The 14,637-nt window shown below is 39.6% G+C and overlaps 1 non-coding gene across 1 annotated transcript; it reads left to right on the top strand.

Moving 5' to 3' along the window:
- Nucleotides 1-1,345: 1,345 nt before the first annotated feature.
- Nucleotides 1,346-1,452, top strand: LOC145162065 (small nucleolar RNA R71). Its single transcript, XR_013738922.1, has one exon. It is a non-coding gene; the product is annotated as a small nucleolar RNA R71 (small nucleolar RNA).
- The last annotated feature ends 13,185 nt before the right edge of the window (nt 1,453-14,637 follow it).

Here is a 14,637-nt window from a genome sequence, read left to right as displayed (position 1 = left end):
AATTGCCATTCGAATTGGCCTCGGCTCCGGGAGATCTAATTTCTTGAAAAATGAGTATGGCATGAGATTTACACTCGCCCCTGAATCAGCCAATGCATAGATGGTAGCTAAATTTCCGAATTGACAAGGTAAGGTTAAGCTTCCCGGATCACCCTTCTTCTTCGGTAGTTTGTTCAACATGGCAGCTGAACAATTCTCATTTAGAACCACTTTCTTCACTTCTTCCATCTTCTTTCTATTAGTTAGAAGCTCCTTGAGAAATTTGGCGTATTTTGGCATTTGTGCAACCGCTTCTATGAATGGTATATTAATTTGAAGAGCCTTTATGTGTTCTAGAAACTTCTGGTAGTCTTCTTCATTCTTTTCTTGTCTAGCTCGGGCTGGATATTGCAGTGGAGGTTGATATGGCTTAGCAGGAGACTTAATTTTCTGATCAGGTGTCGGACTCGTCGAGACCATGTCCTGGACTCGGCGAGTAGTGTCTGGATTCAGCTGGGTCTGATTTTGGTTCTGCTCTTCTACCTCCTCCTTTTGTACCAGCTTCGGATCTTCATTCTAAATAGGGGCCAGAGGAGTAATTATCTTTCCACTCCTAGTTGTCACAATATTTATATGTGTGCCTCGTGGATTGTTTTCGGTATTACTAGGAAGTTCTCCCGGTGCTCTTTGATTTATTTGTTGGGCAAGTTGCCCCAGCTGCTTCTCAATGTTGTGAATAGATGCTTGCTGATTCCTTAATATTGTTCTTGTATCTTGTATTGCAGCATCGTGGTCATTGTGTCTTTTCTCGGATGCAGCTACAAATTTAGTGATCTTTTCTTCCAAATTTGGTTTCTTTTCTTGTACCGGCTCCTCCTTTTGGTAAAAACCCCTTGCCTTTTGTCTATACTTCTCCTCCTTCGCCTTCTTGTATTCATCATAAGGAAGCCGTTCTTTCTTAGGTTTTCGCCAATCGTCATCAAATCTATCACCACTAGAATAGCATACTTGCACTTTCTTATTCCTGTTCTCGTCCAAATCACAATCTCTAGTTAGATGAGGCCCATTGCAATTCTCACAGCCTACCCGAATAGCATGGATTGTTTGATCCATTTTATCCATCCTCCTATCCATGCTTTTCAACATTTCCATAACTGTCGACAAATCTTCTGAAGCTGCATAAGTTGATCCCCTTGTCACATCATTCCTTGGATTGTGGTATTCTCTAGAATGCTTAGAGAATTCCTCAATTAGTTGCTTTAGCACCGGGGGTGCCTTCTTTGTGAGTGGTCCTTGCGAGTCAAGTAATTGCCTTGTTGTCACGTTTACTCCATCATAAAAAATGGAGACTTCTTGTTGACAATTAAGATCATGATGTGGGCAATTCCTTAGTAAGCTTTTGTACCTCTCCCACGCCTCATAAAGTGATTCTCCGGCTTGTTGCTCAAAATTAGCTATAGCTTTCTTCAACTTGGCTATCTTTGATGGCGGACAAAATTGATCAATAAACTCTTCTTTCATTCTAGCCCATGTGGTGATGGATCCTGGAGGGAGCGATTTTAGCTAATCTTTTGCAGCGCCTTTAAACGTGACCGGTAACATGCGAAGCAGAACGGTGTCGCGGGCCACATTAGGAAAGTTAAAGTAATCGGCTATATCATTGACCTCTTCTAGGTGCTTGTACGCGTCTTCATGATCTTTTCCATAGAACGGAATTTCTTTAAGTTGGGCGAGTATGTGGCCTTTAAGTTCGAAGTTGGCATTTTCTGGAATCACGGGTTGCACGAGTCCCGGACCGGTATCTTCACACATCCTCTTCTTCCACTCGCCCATGGTAACTTCATCGATGTTAGCCAGGGTGCCGCCGAATCCTCCTTCTAGATCGCTACCTTCTTCAAATTTGCTTTCTTCCTTTTCGGATTCGTACACGATGTATTCCTTGATTGGGTCTTCGTTTGCCAAGGAAGAGGCGTTGGATGCTCCTGATTTACTGCTCTTCTTCTTGCTAAAAACAGATTTGAGATTCTTCAAAGGTGAGTTCTTTAAAGATGTGGATTCTCCAACGGTTTTGCCTTTGTTCTTCCTTAAAGTAGCTTCCGGGTCTTCAAGTGGTGGAGTTAAAGGTGTATTGCCTCCTCTGGTCATAAACACTCTGCAATAAAAGCAAGAAAAATGCGTAAAAAGAACAAAAAACGAAACAGAAAGAAAATAAAAACGAAACTGGAAATCAGCACTGAACTCGCCGAGTAGGTTTGACTGCACTCGGCGAGTACACTGCCTAAAAGCATAAAAACAAATAAAAACAAATAAGAACAATTAAATAATAAAACTTAACCTAATTACAGAATTACAGAAAAAAATAAGTTTGTGCAAGATAAGCTCACACAAAGGATCGATAAAACTAGAAATTAGAATTAAATTTTGAACCGTTCCCCGGCAACTGCGCCAAAAACTTGATGTGTGTAAAACCAACTCGTTTATTCCTACTCTAAAAATATAATTTAAACACACAAAGGCAGTGAACCTGTCTTTTAGTGGTATAGTTGAATAAGTAGGGTGTCGAACTCGAGGAACGGAAATTAACCTAATAACTATTTTTAACCAACAAGTAATAAAAGTAAAAGGGTTTTCTCTAGTTTTACAAGACTAGAAACTTAGACACACTAACTAGCACGCAATTAACTAATCAACTAAAACCAAGTAAAAATTCACCAAATTAAATAAAAGGTTTCTGCTTAGGTTCAACTCATTCACTCCTATGGTTAATTTTATGGCAAAGCAATAGATTAATTATTATTGGTTACCGACTAAAGTGATTAGATTCGCATTCGCTATTACCAATCCTTAGAAAATCAATTAATTTAAGCAGTGATCAAGTGTTTAAGCTAATTAATTCTCTAGTTCAATTATTCGGATTAAATAAGACTTGTAATTGGTTAATCAAATTACTGATTCAATTAGCCTCTTGTTGTTGGTTTATCAACAAGCTCACACATTAATTTACCCATTCTCTAATTAATCCTAGTTTCATATTCACTAGTCCTAGGCACATAACAAAGTGTTCACATAAATCATATGAGGTAAACAATTAAGAGAAGTTCATGCAGCCTAATTGCCTTCCTATTAACAGAGAATAGTTATGGTTAATGCATAAGGATATTTTTAAAGCTTAATTTAACAAAATCACCAATTAACAATTAATCAAACCATAAAATTAATCCATAGGAGTAAAATTGTCTTCCCTAAACAGAAACTAGTAAATTTAGCTCATGATTACAGTAGTCAAAAAGCTAAAAACGAAAGTAATCAAGTCAAACATTGTTCTATTCAAAGATAAAGTGGAAAATTAAACCTAAGTTGCCTTGAATCTTCTAAGAATGAGAGATTAGGGTTCTTCTCACGTTCTTCAGGTCTCCAAGGATTTCCTTAGTCGCAAAGTATCTTCCAGAAAAGCCAGAAAAGATAGTGGATTCGGAATTTGACCTCTATTTGTAAGATCCTCAAAACAGGGGCAACTCGTCGAGTAGATACTCAACTCGCCGAGTTTCTTTGTAAAATCCGTGTACGGCAAGGACTCTACGTATTGCTTCGCGAACATTCGTGGAAACTCGTCGAGTAGACGACTGGACTCGCCGAGTAGCTTCAGGTTTGTACTTCTTTCTTCATTCTCCAGCTTCTAATTGCATCTCCTTCCTCCTTTTTGCTCCCGAGCATGACTTCTGGACTGAAAATACAATTTAAACATTATTAAGTACCTTTTGTCCATAATATGCAAATAATTAGCTAATAATTGATAAAAATCTACACTAAATATATGGCTAAATATGCACATATCAAGAACTTAGAACCCAGAACAAGCAAACGGGGCAAAATAGCCAAAGATTTTGGACCAGGACCTATGTAGTGATTCACTACATAGGTCATGTAATTAGGTCCAAAATCTTTGGCTATTTTGCCCCGTTTGCTTCTTCTGGGTTCGAAGTTCTTGATATGTGCATGAGGAACCACAAACCTACAAGGATGCTATGGATTCGTCTGAATCTCCCTTTTGGAAAGAGGCAATAAAAAGTGAGATTGATTCCATTGTGCAGAATAACACTTGGAAATTGGTAGATTTGCCACCCGGGCAAAAATCAATTGGGCACAAATGGATATTCAAGAAGAAGTTTAGACCTGATGGTACCATGAAGGACTTGGGAGTAGTAGATGTGATCCTTGGTGTAAGAGTTCAAAGAAGATCAGATGGTTATACTCTTACTCGGTCGCATTATATTGAAAGTGTACTTAAGAAGTTTGGACACTTTGATGACAAGCCGGTAGTCACCCCTTTTGATCCTTCAAGTCATATTAAGAAGAATAAAGGTGATAATGTAGCTCAGTTAGAATATACTCAAGTTCTTGGTAACTTAATGTATATTATGAATTGTACTAGACCAGACTTGGCTTATAGTGTAAGTAGATTGAGTCGTTACTCCCACAATCCTGGGAAAAATCATTGGTATGCATTAGTGAGAGTGATTAGATATTTAAAGCGTACAACTGCTCCATATACTCCTAAACAAAATGGAGTGGCAGAAAGAAAGAATAGAACATTGAAAAACATGATTAATTCAATGTTAATTACTTCTGGAGCACCACATAATCTGTGGGGAGAAGCATGTCTTGCAGCAAATTCAATACTTAATAGAATTCCTCATAAAATGAGTGATAAATCACCCTATCATCTGCGGAAAGGGAGGTTACCCTCTTATAAAAGGATGAAAGTGTGGGGTTGCCTTGCTAAGGTACAAGTACCTCTTCCTAAGAGGACTAAACTTGGACTAAAAACCATAGATTGCATCTATCTTGTGTCACACCCCAAAACCGGAACGGCGGAAACGTTCTGGGGTGGAGGACGTCATGTCAAGTATCACAACATATGTAGTATAGTAATCAAAGTACAACAACCATTGCATTAATAGTAATAATTTTACATAGGTTACATTTAGCAACAACATCAAATGTAAATACAGAGAATAACATATAATGCAGCTCCGTACTAGGCTGACTTCGCAAAAGCTCCCGGAGTGTACCTGTCTATTGATGACCTGAGAATACAAGTTATTTTGAAAGCGAGTATCATCATTTTAATGCTGGTGAGTTCATAAGTATTTAATGACATTGGTATAAATACATGTTTTACTTCAAAATAATCTCACGCAATGACGGTGATTAGAATTTACAGAGTATTAGTATTTCTCCCAGAAAATCCTATATTTTCTAATAAAAGTAGTCTTCTACCAAGCCCCAATCGTTTTATGGTTAAGAAGCATTTTCCCTTAAAGGTACTATCATTATCAAAATATAATTTATACTTTAAAGAATATGTGAGAAGATCACAATCAAAAGTAATAGGGAAAATAATATTTTTACCTCAACAGTAACACTGCTGGCTAAAAGTAAATAAAACATAGACTCCAGGTGTTATTGAATGATCAACACGCCTCGGAGAGTCTAAAAGAATGAAATACAGACTCCAGGAAGTATTAAATGAACAATACGCCTCGGAGAGTCTAAAACAAGGAAATACAGACTCCAGGAAGTATTAAATGAACACTACGCCTCAGAGAGTCTAAAACAAGGAAATACAGACTCCAGGAAGTATTAAATGAACAATACGCCTCGGAGAGTCTAAAACAAGGAAATACATACTCCAGGAAGTATTAAATGAACAATACGCCTAGCAAAGTCTAAAAGTAAATAAAAGGGTGAATGTGAACTCGTATGTAACCATGCTGAGTGACGATCGAATACCTGATGACCCTCCAGGTCACACGTAGTATGGTGACATTATGTCACCCCTGGGCCTATTCGGCTCGGACTGTAGCTAGCAGTCGGGATGTGGGAGTGTTTGTCCCGTATAGATCTATACACATGATGTCCGCTCTCCCTCCAGGAGACTCTGGTTACAAGGTGATAGCGCTAGAATGCGTCTTATCGGGAAGTAGTACGTCACATTCTATTTATAGTATTAAAGTAATGGTATAGACTCACGAATGAACTGACTCTTGTGTAATTCTTCGTACTAGAAAGAGTAAATAGAATCTCCTAACTATTCCTATAATAGTTACTAGTATTTTAGGTATATGCATAATGGAAGGATGCCTTTGCTACCCAAAGGAAATGAACTGGCTGATAGAACTTTTATGACTATATATGTATACATGATATATAACTAATATTTAAACGACCTTCGGACGGATAACCGATACCCTAAAGCCACATCCAAACAAGGAAAAGGAGTTAGAGCGAGCTAGCCTTCCTAAGTCCTTTAAACATTACTTATATAACTATACATATACAGACATGCATTTGTCAATAAAAAAGCATAAAAGAAATTTTGGTAAAACCTTTGGAAAAGCTTTAATAATCTAAAAAGGGATATTCATACTTTAAAAGAGATTTGAAAACAAGATTTGAAAACCTTTAGCTGGATAAAGCAGTTTAACATGCAAAAATCTATTTGCTATACAGTTATTAATCACATGTGATTGATATAATAACTCTATAGTTCAACTTGTATTCCCCCCCCCCCCATAAAAGCATTTAAAATCATTTAAAAGGTTGATTCAGGGGTATGAACTCACCTGACGTGGGTGATTCGGATTAACGGATGGTATAGGATGCTATGTGTCAAGTGAGGACTTGAACACACACTCGGATCCTATTTAACATGTAATGATACATTTAAGTATCTAATTAGTCATTTAATAACTAATTATGCAAGTAAGGACATCCTAATGCATGAAAACACTTTGCTACAAGTGCTAGGAGTACCAAAGGTTGTATATAAAGAGAGTATGGCCTCACATTGGAGTTTACTCCTCAAATGGTGGCCCTTAGGGGTGTTTACGGTTTCTGGACCACTTCCCCCATGAGTTTACGACCGTAAACTCATGGAAGTGGTGTCATTGGGTGTTCTAAGGTCTTATACTACTCAAATAAGTAAGCTAGACTCGAATGAAAGGCTTAGGAAGTGACTAGGGCTCCAAATGGACCCTTGGTGGAGTTTGCGGTCGTAAACACATGAGTTTACGGCCGTAAACTCATGTTTGCCACCCATTTCGTGTTTTGGTGTTTCTAGGTTAAGCATGCAAGGTTCTAGTCATTTATTCAAGCCATAGGAGGTGTTAGGGGCACAATATCACCCCTTTATAGAGATTACGGCCAAAGGACCATTTCCTTATGAGTTTACGGCCGTTAACTCTATGTGGACATGGTTTCTTTGATGTTTAAGGTCCCTAGTTCAATGGTGGTTGGTTCTAGGCTAAGTTCTGGGCATAAGGAAGGAAGAAAGGGCATCATTGCACCCTTAAAGGGAGTTTACGGCCCAAGAACATGCCTTGGCCGTAAACTCTCATTCTTCCATGGATTCTTGTTGTTTCTAAGCCCTAAACATGTTAAACCTAGTATACAACGAGTTAGAACAAGACTACTTACGATCTAAGAGCTCGAATAGTCGATTTTGGCCAAGAACACTAGTGTGTGTTCTTGGTGAAACTTAAAGATCTACACAAATGGAATGATTTCATGGATGAAATCATGTAAGATCACTAGACCAAGTAACATATCAACTAGTTAGGACAAGGAGCTTACGAGATTTGAAGATCGGGGACGAAGATCGGGATGATAGTTGAGAGGATTTCAGCCAAAGGAAATGAAGGAATGAAACAAATGGCCACATTTCACCATTTAAGGTGGAGTTTACGGCCCACATGGAGTTTACGGCCGTAAACTCCCATGTGGTGGCCGTGAACTCCAGGTCAAGGTGTTTCAGGCCCGTTCGTTGTACTATAGCTTCGGCAGATAGACCCCGACACTTATTCCTTAAGTGTACAAGGCTCGGAACGCTCTAACAGACTCTAAATTGTGCTAAATGATAGCATGAATAAGTCTGACACTAATTTGGGTTGATTGGCTGAGCTTTCAAAGTAATAGAAAATTTTGGGCTGTCACATCATCCCCCCGTTAGAGGGAATTTCGTCCCGAAATTAGAGTTTAGGCAAGGAAGTAGGTATGAACAATCGAGTAAAGCGATGAGGATACTTCCTATTTGATTGGTCCTCGCGCTCCTAAGTGAACTCCGGTACTCGCTTGGCGTTCCAGCCCACCTTCACGATTGGGATGCGGATTCGTTTCGTTTGCTTGAACTCTCGGTCCATGATTTCTATAGGTTCTTCTACGAAGTTGGGGTTCTCAATGATTTCTATCTCGATGAGTAGGATTATACGAGTCACGTCGGACAAGCACTTTGTCCATGTTGGAAACGTGAATAGACTAGGGTGGAATTTATGGAATTCCTAAAGTAGTTGAGGTCTGGCAGATGCTGGACCAATTCTTATCAAGAATCTCGGATGGTCCTACGCTCTTGGGAAGATAGAGCTTTCCAGTACTTAGAACATAATGTACTTCTATGGTGAGATCATCACTGGCGTGATCGCCATTTTGAAGTTCCAAAAGTTCTCTCTTACCGAGGGTGTAGTTCTCCGAGTTGGTTCTTAGAAGGCTCAGGTCGTCTTCGGATTCGTACTTCCTAATGGTTGGCTTTCGGAGGTTTTCTGGATCATCGGAGGTAATGGCTATATACTGGTACCTATTGGTTATGTGGCATCTATCTCGACCTAGTGCAAAATGGACATGCACTTCTGACTCTTGAGGTGTTTCTAACGGAAACTCTCAAAGTCGGTGTGATAGGGGTTTTACCAGACGATGCTTTCACAGTATGATTCCTAACTGGAAAGAATCATTCTCTTACTCGCTTCGCTGTTTCATGGATAACAGTCTCTGGTCAGGGCTATCTTAGCCCTTAGAGATTTTCTGGAGTGCTAGACTATTTCAGGAGGTGGTTCTACTATCTCTTTAGGGATAGTATTCCTTGGACACCTAGTAGTCCAATAAATCTCTACGACATGCCCTATTCTCAATGAGTTGGCTCCCTCCAGTTTGTAGGAAGCGCGTGTTCTTGCATAACCCATCGACGAACACCTAGACTGGTGTCGAGTCTACAATCTCTTTATGATCCGGGTTATAAGGCTTAACGCAACATACCATTTTACTTTATTCAAGTATTCTTCATTGCGGAGGTGGTTATGTGGTTCTTAGCATCCTAGTATTAACTTCGGAGAATGCAGTCTATCGTCTACAGGGCGACGGTGACTTTTCTCGCATGAGGAGGCGGTGTGTCCTAGGCACTATTCGTCTGTAACTGGATGGACGAAGTGCCTGAGTAGTGCGAGTTTCCCTTGCAACTACTCTCCCGGTGTTACCGGGATTCTCCTTTTAGATTTAATCTAGATAGAAATGGATTCTGCTACACAGAACCTCTAATTTCTTCATCCATTCTCCCCAGAGTTTAACCTGTCGAATCGTTCTGGTTTCTGGGCTCACTACTGAGATGCTTAATTTGTGGGATTAAGCGTGAATGGATGGTCGTAGTCAATGTTTTGACTCTTACGACTTGAGTTACCTTTCCTAACCGAGGGTGTTAGCTACTATGTTGGCTTAACCGGGATGACTACAAATTTCGAATTTGTGGTCATTTTAGTAGCTCAACCCGCAGTGGTTCTCTTGACTCCAGTTCCTTTTCTATGGGATAGGATGAAGGGTCTTATTATAAGGTTCGTGGTCGACCTCATACTCGGCTTAATCACTAATACTCGGTGTATGCAAGTCGTATATAATTGAGATTTGATGGGATGTTCAGATGTGTGGCCCCACCCCAGACCCACAACCCAACGAGGAACAGGGAGTAGGGAGGAAGCACACATCGTAAATCTTATTGATCTAAATTATATACCACTCTTATACATATACTCAGTAGTAGTAAGTTAATCCCATGAGTTCTTTCTCTTGATTCACGAACCTGATTGTGCGGTGCGGACGACCTTTTTGGAGGATCTATCGAGTAGGTTTCGGGCGGTTGTTGTCTTCTGGAGAATCTGCGGTGTCTTCCGCTTCTGGTTTTAATGTCTAAAGAGGGGTTGGTTAACAGCGTGTGGTACCCTTCTCCTGGGTACTTCGGAAGGTTTGGATAAGAGAGACGACTGACGGATCGCATTAGGTTTTCTTATTAGGTTCGGAAGAACCTTTATTTGATGCATAGGATATGGTGAAAGTTCTCTTTACACAGCACTAGGAATTTTCACATGGTCGCACCAAGTCGAACCATGATTGACGGCAGTGTCGAATTTAACAAACATCGACACGATATGGAATGAATATCGATAGGACCATGTGCTGAACAGGGCACACAAGTTCTTAGCGTCTCGGGTTTCGTCCATGGTATCACTATCGCGGATACTCGGACCGATAGAATTGACGCAGAACTCTAGGGGGTCCTGATGTTTTGGAGTAATGTACTTTTCATGAATGGATTTCTCACGAGGCCTCTCTATAATCGCCTAGTATACACCAGTCATGTATAATTAAGATTAAAAGGACTGTTGATTGAGCGACTCCGCCCTAAATCCACAACCAAACGAGGAACAGGAGATAAGGCAACATCACTCACTCGAGGTCTATCAATCTTAATTATAAATGGCCTTCACGTATATATCAAGCCATCATAGCTTTACCTAATGGGTTTTTGAATTCTTACAACAGTGCTGCGACTTTCGCCTTAACGAGGGAGTAATTACAATTAGAATTGATTTATTTAAAGTTCTCGGTTAGCTACTTAGGATTGAGAGACGTACCAAAATTCTACCGGGTTCCTTGGTGCTTCTCCTAGGCATTAGGGTTAAACTCCTCATGCGCCTTTGTCGTTTCTTTCAGTTGGGTAGTCCCTCTTGAAGTGCCCAATTTCACCATAAAGATGGCATATTGGACTGGTCGCAACATTGGTGGTTGATGTAATGAACTCAATCGGGGTTCTGCAGATACGAGAGGTATGCCCCTTCCTGTTGCATCTGACACAAAGAAATTCTCGACAGATACCATGATGATGGTAGCTACACTTGCTGCAACGGGGGAGGTTTCCTAGGTATGGTCTTCTTGTATTCGAGACGGAAGGGTTGACAGGGGTATTGACTACCTCAGCTCGTTGCCCTTTGGAAGGTCCTTGAGTCGAGGTACTTCCCTCATCATTCTTAAACTTTCTCTTCGGTGGATTTGGTTGGGGTTCTTGGGTGGCTGGGTACACAGGTGTTGGTTGCTGCTGTCCATTGCTAAGATCGGGATTCCCGATAGGGCTCTTGCTAACATCAACGTTGTTAGCATTCAGGTGAGCCATGACAGCTGCTACGGCTGCTGAGACTGCAGCTCGGAACGTAGCTTCATCGAATTGAAGGATCGGTGCCTTACCAGCGGGTTGGTTACGTTTCTTCGGAGGCATGGTTTTTCCCACACGAAAAGGAACACAAGCTGATGAGAGACGATGGTTAACACTAGACGTATCTTCTTTAATATGATAGGCACAAATTTTCCCGCGCCTTGATGTATGGTTATCTGAGTGCCGACCTACATCCCTATGATGCAGTCTGGGTAACAGGGTGGGAGTAAGTGTATCGGAAGGCCATAAAATGGGAGTCGTTCCTACTAAGTTATCTTCATACTGGAGAGGTTCACTCTCCGGTTTTGAAAAGATTTGAGAGAAGTTCGGAACGAGGATCACAGAAGAAAAGGCTCATGAAAAACTTATGGCTAAACACTCTCAATCGAGGTTTTTAGATCCGATCTATTCGTATTACTTGCGACGGGAAAGACGATTTGCCTAGCACATAGTGTGAGTAGTGTAATCACTAACTCACTAAATTGTATTATTTTACGGATTATTAGCATGACGATAAAGAGGAAAAGACACTTCTCCGGTTCCATGTATTGGCTCCCTCTGTCTACCTCTTATCCTTGACTAGAACGGGCGTTGGTTTCCCTCGGGTACTTACCTAGGGTTCTCTTCTCTTGTAGACCTATTGAATTTCTGCTCCGCCTTACTTCTGATTCTGACTCTGAGTGTCATCCCTTCACAATGGAGGACTGGAATCTTGGAAGTTCAGGCGAATTTCCCACCGATGTCCCTAAAAGGTATAGGCACATGGTGATTTCAATAGTCTCGTCCCTGTTCATTTATTTCCTGAATGGAAATCTTCTCAATGAACCTCTTCTGGGTCTGTATCGACTCTCCTGCCGATCACTAAAGTGGATAAGGTTTTCTAAAAGGGGTTCGTGCGAGAATGGAAATGTCTAAAGAATCCTAAGAGATTATTAAAACATTTCACTGGGTGATCCATATCGAGTCCTGCTACAATTTCATAGTGTACACAAATCATATATAACTTAGATCTGATAGGCCTTCGAATATGTGATACTATTCTATATCCACATCCAAACAGGGAAAAGGAAGTAGAGCGAAACCACATATTCTTAGACTATGAGATCCTTACTATATATAACCTTGGGAGTATACACTTTGTAATCATAGGTCTATCAATAAGGATATCTTTAGTTTTCACGCAAGGTTATCTATGGTTCCTAACATACCCCTATGGTATGTTAATTACACGTTTGATTCTAATCTTCTGAACATGCCTCTGGGTTTATTGTGAGTCTTTTAGTATCCTAAAATACTCCTATAGTATTTTAAACTTTATGTTTGGCTCTAGCATTCCTATTTGGTAAGTTTCAGATTTGTTGCAACACCACCAGCAATCCCAAGCACACATTAATCGCATCTCGAATAAATATAGTTGATTAGGTTATATTTATTCCAGCTTACGATTACATAACTGCCCAGGTTTGATGGTAATGGTCAACATCCAAAGACTTTTATTCTTATTCTTCTTGTGATACTTTGTTCGGGTGTTTAGATTCTGGATGTTCTTATACTTTTGTAAAATATGGTTATATTTTAAAGTATAATTCTTGGTCAGAGTGTTTTATCCCAATGTATTTATAGGCTGTATATCTTTTATGATTTGATATACTGTGCTCACTATAAACAATGCTCTGATACCAATCTGTCACACCCCAAAACTGGAACGGTGGAAACGTTCTGGGGTGGAGGACGTCATGTCAAGTATCACAACATATGTAGTATAGTAATCAAAGTACAACAACCATTGCATTAATAGTAATAATTTTACATAGGTTACATTTAGCAACAACATCAAAAGTAAATACAGAGAATAACATATAATGCAGCTCCATACTAGGCTGACTTCGCAAAAGCTCTCGGAGTGTACCTGTCTATTGATGACCTGAGAATACAAGTTATTTTGAAAGCGAGTATCAGCATTTTAATGCTGGTGAGTTCATAAGTATTTAATGACATTGGTATAAATACGTGTTTTACTTCAAAATAATCTCACACAATGATGGTGATTAGAATTTACAGAGTATTAGTATTTCTCCCAGAAAATCCTATATTTTCTAATAAAAGTAGTCTTCTACCAAGACCCAATCGTTTTATGTTTAAGAAGCATTTTCCCTTAAAGGTACTATCATTATCAAAATATAATTTATACTTTAAAGAATATGTGAGAAGATCACAATCAAAAGTAATAGGGAAAATAATATTTTTACCTCAGCAGTAACACTGCTGGCTAAAAGTAAATAAAACATAGACTCCAGGTGTTATTGAATGATCAACACGCCTCAGAGAGTCTAAAAGAATGAAATACAGACTCCAGGAAGTATTAAATGAACAATACGCCTCGGAGAGTCTAAAACAAGGAAATACAGACTCCAGGAAGTATTAAATGAACACTACGCCTCGAAGAGTCTAAAACAAGGAAATACAGACTCCAGGAAGTATTAAATGAACAATACGCCTCGGAGAGTCTAAAACAAGGAAATACGGACTCCAGGAAGTATTAAATGAACAATACGCCTCGGAGAGTCTAAAACAAGGAAATACAGACTCCAGGAAGTATTAAATGAATAATATGCCTAGCAAAGTCTAAAAGTAAATAAAAGGGTGAATGTGAACTCGTATGTAACCATGCTGAGTGACGATCGAATACCTGATGACCCTCCAGGTCACACGTAGTATGGTGACATTATGTCACCCCTGGGCCTATTCGGCTCGGATTGTAGCTAGCAGTCGGGATGTGGGAGTGTTTGTCCCGTATAGATCTATACACATGATGTCCGCTCTCCCTCCAGGAGACTCTGGTTATAAGGTGATAGCGCTAGGAAGCGTCTTATCGGGAAGTAGTACGTCACATTCTATTTATAGTATTAAAGTAATGGTATAGACTCACGAATGAACTGACTCCTGTGTAATTCTTCGTACTAGAAAGAGTAAATAGAATCTCCTAACTATTCCTATAATAGTTACTAGTATTTTAGGTATATGCATAATGGAAGGATGCCTTTGCTACCCAAAGGAAATGAACTGGCTGATAGAACTTTTATGACTATATATGTATACATGATATATAACTAATATTTAAACGACCTTCGGACGGATAACCGATACCCTAAAGCCACATCCAAACAAGGAAAAGGAGTTAGAGCGAGCTAGCCTTCCTAAGTCCTTTAAACATTACTTATATAACTATACATATACAGGCATGCATTTGTCAATAAAAAAGCATAAAAGAAATTTTGGTAAAACCTTTGGAAAAGCTTTAATAATCTAAAAAGGGATATTCATACTTTAAAAGAGATTTGAAAACAAGA

Source organism: Lactuca virosa, chromosome 2 (assembly GCF_052849685.1).
Source record: "Lactuca virosa cultivar CGN04683 chromosome 2, Lactuca_virosa_CGN04683_v6, whole genome shotgun sequence".
NCBI classification, from domain to species: domain Eukaryota; kingdom Viridiplantae; phylum Streptophyta; class Magnoliopsida; order Asterales; family Asteraceae; genus Lactuca; species Lactuca virosa.
This window is presented reverse-complemented; position numbering and strand designations above follow the sequence as displayed.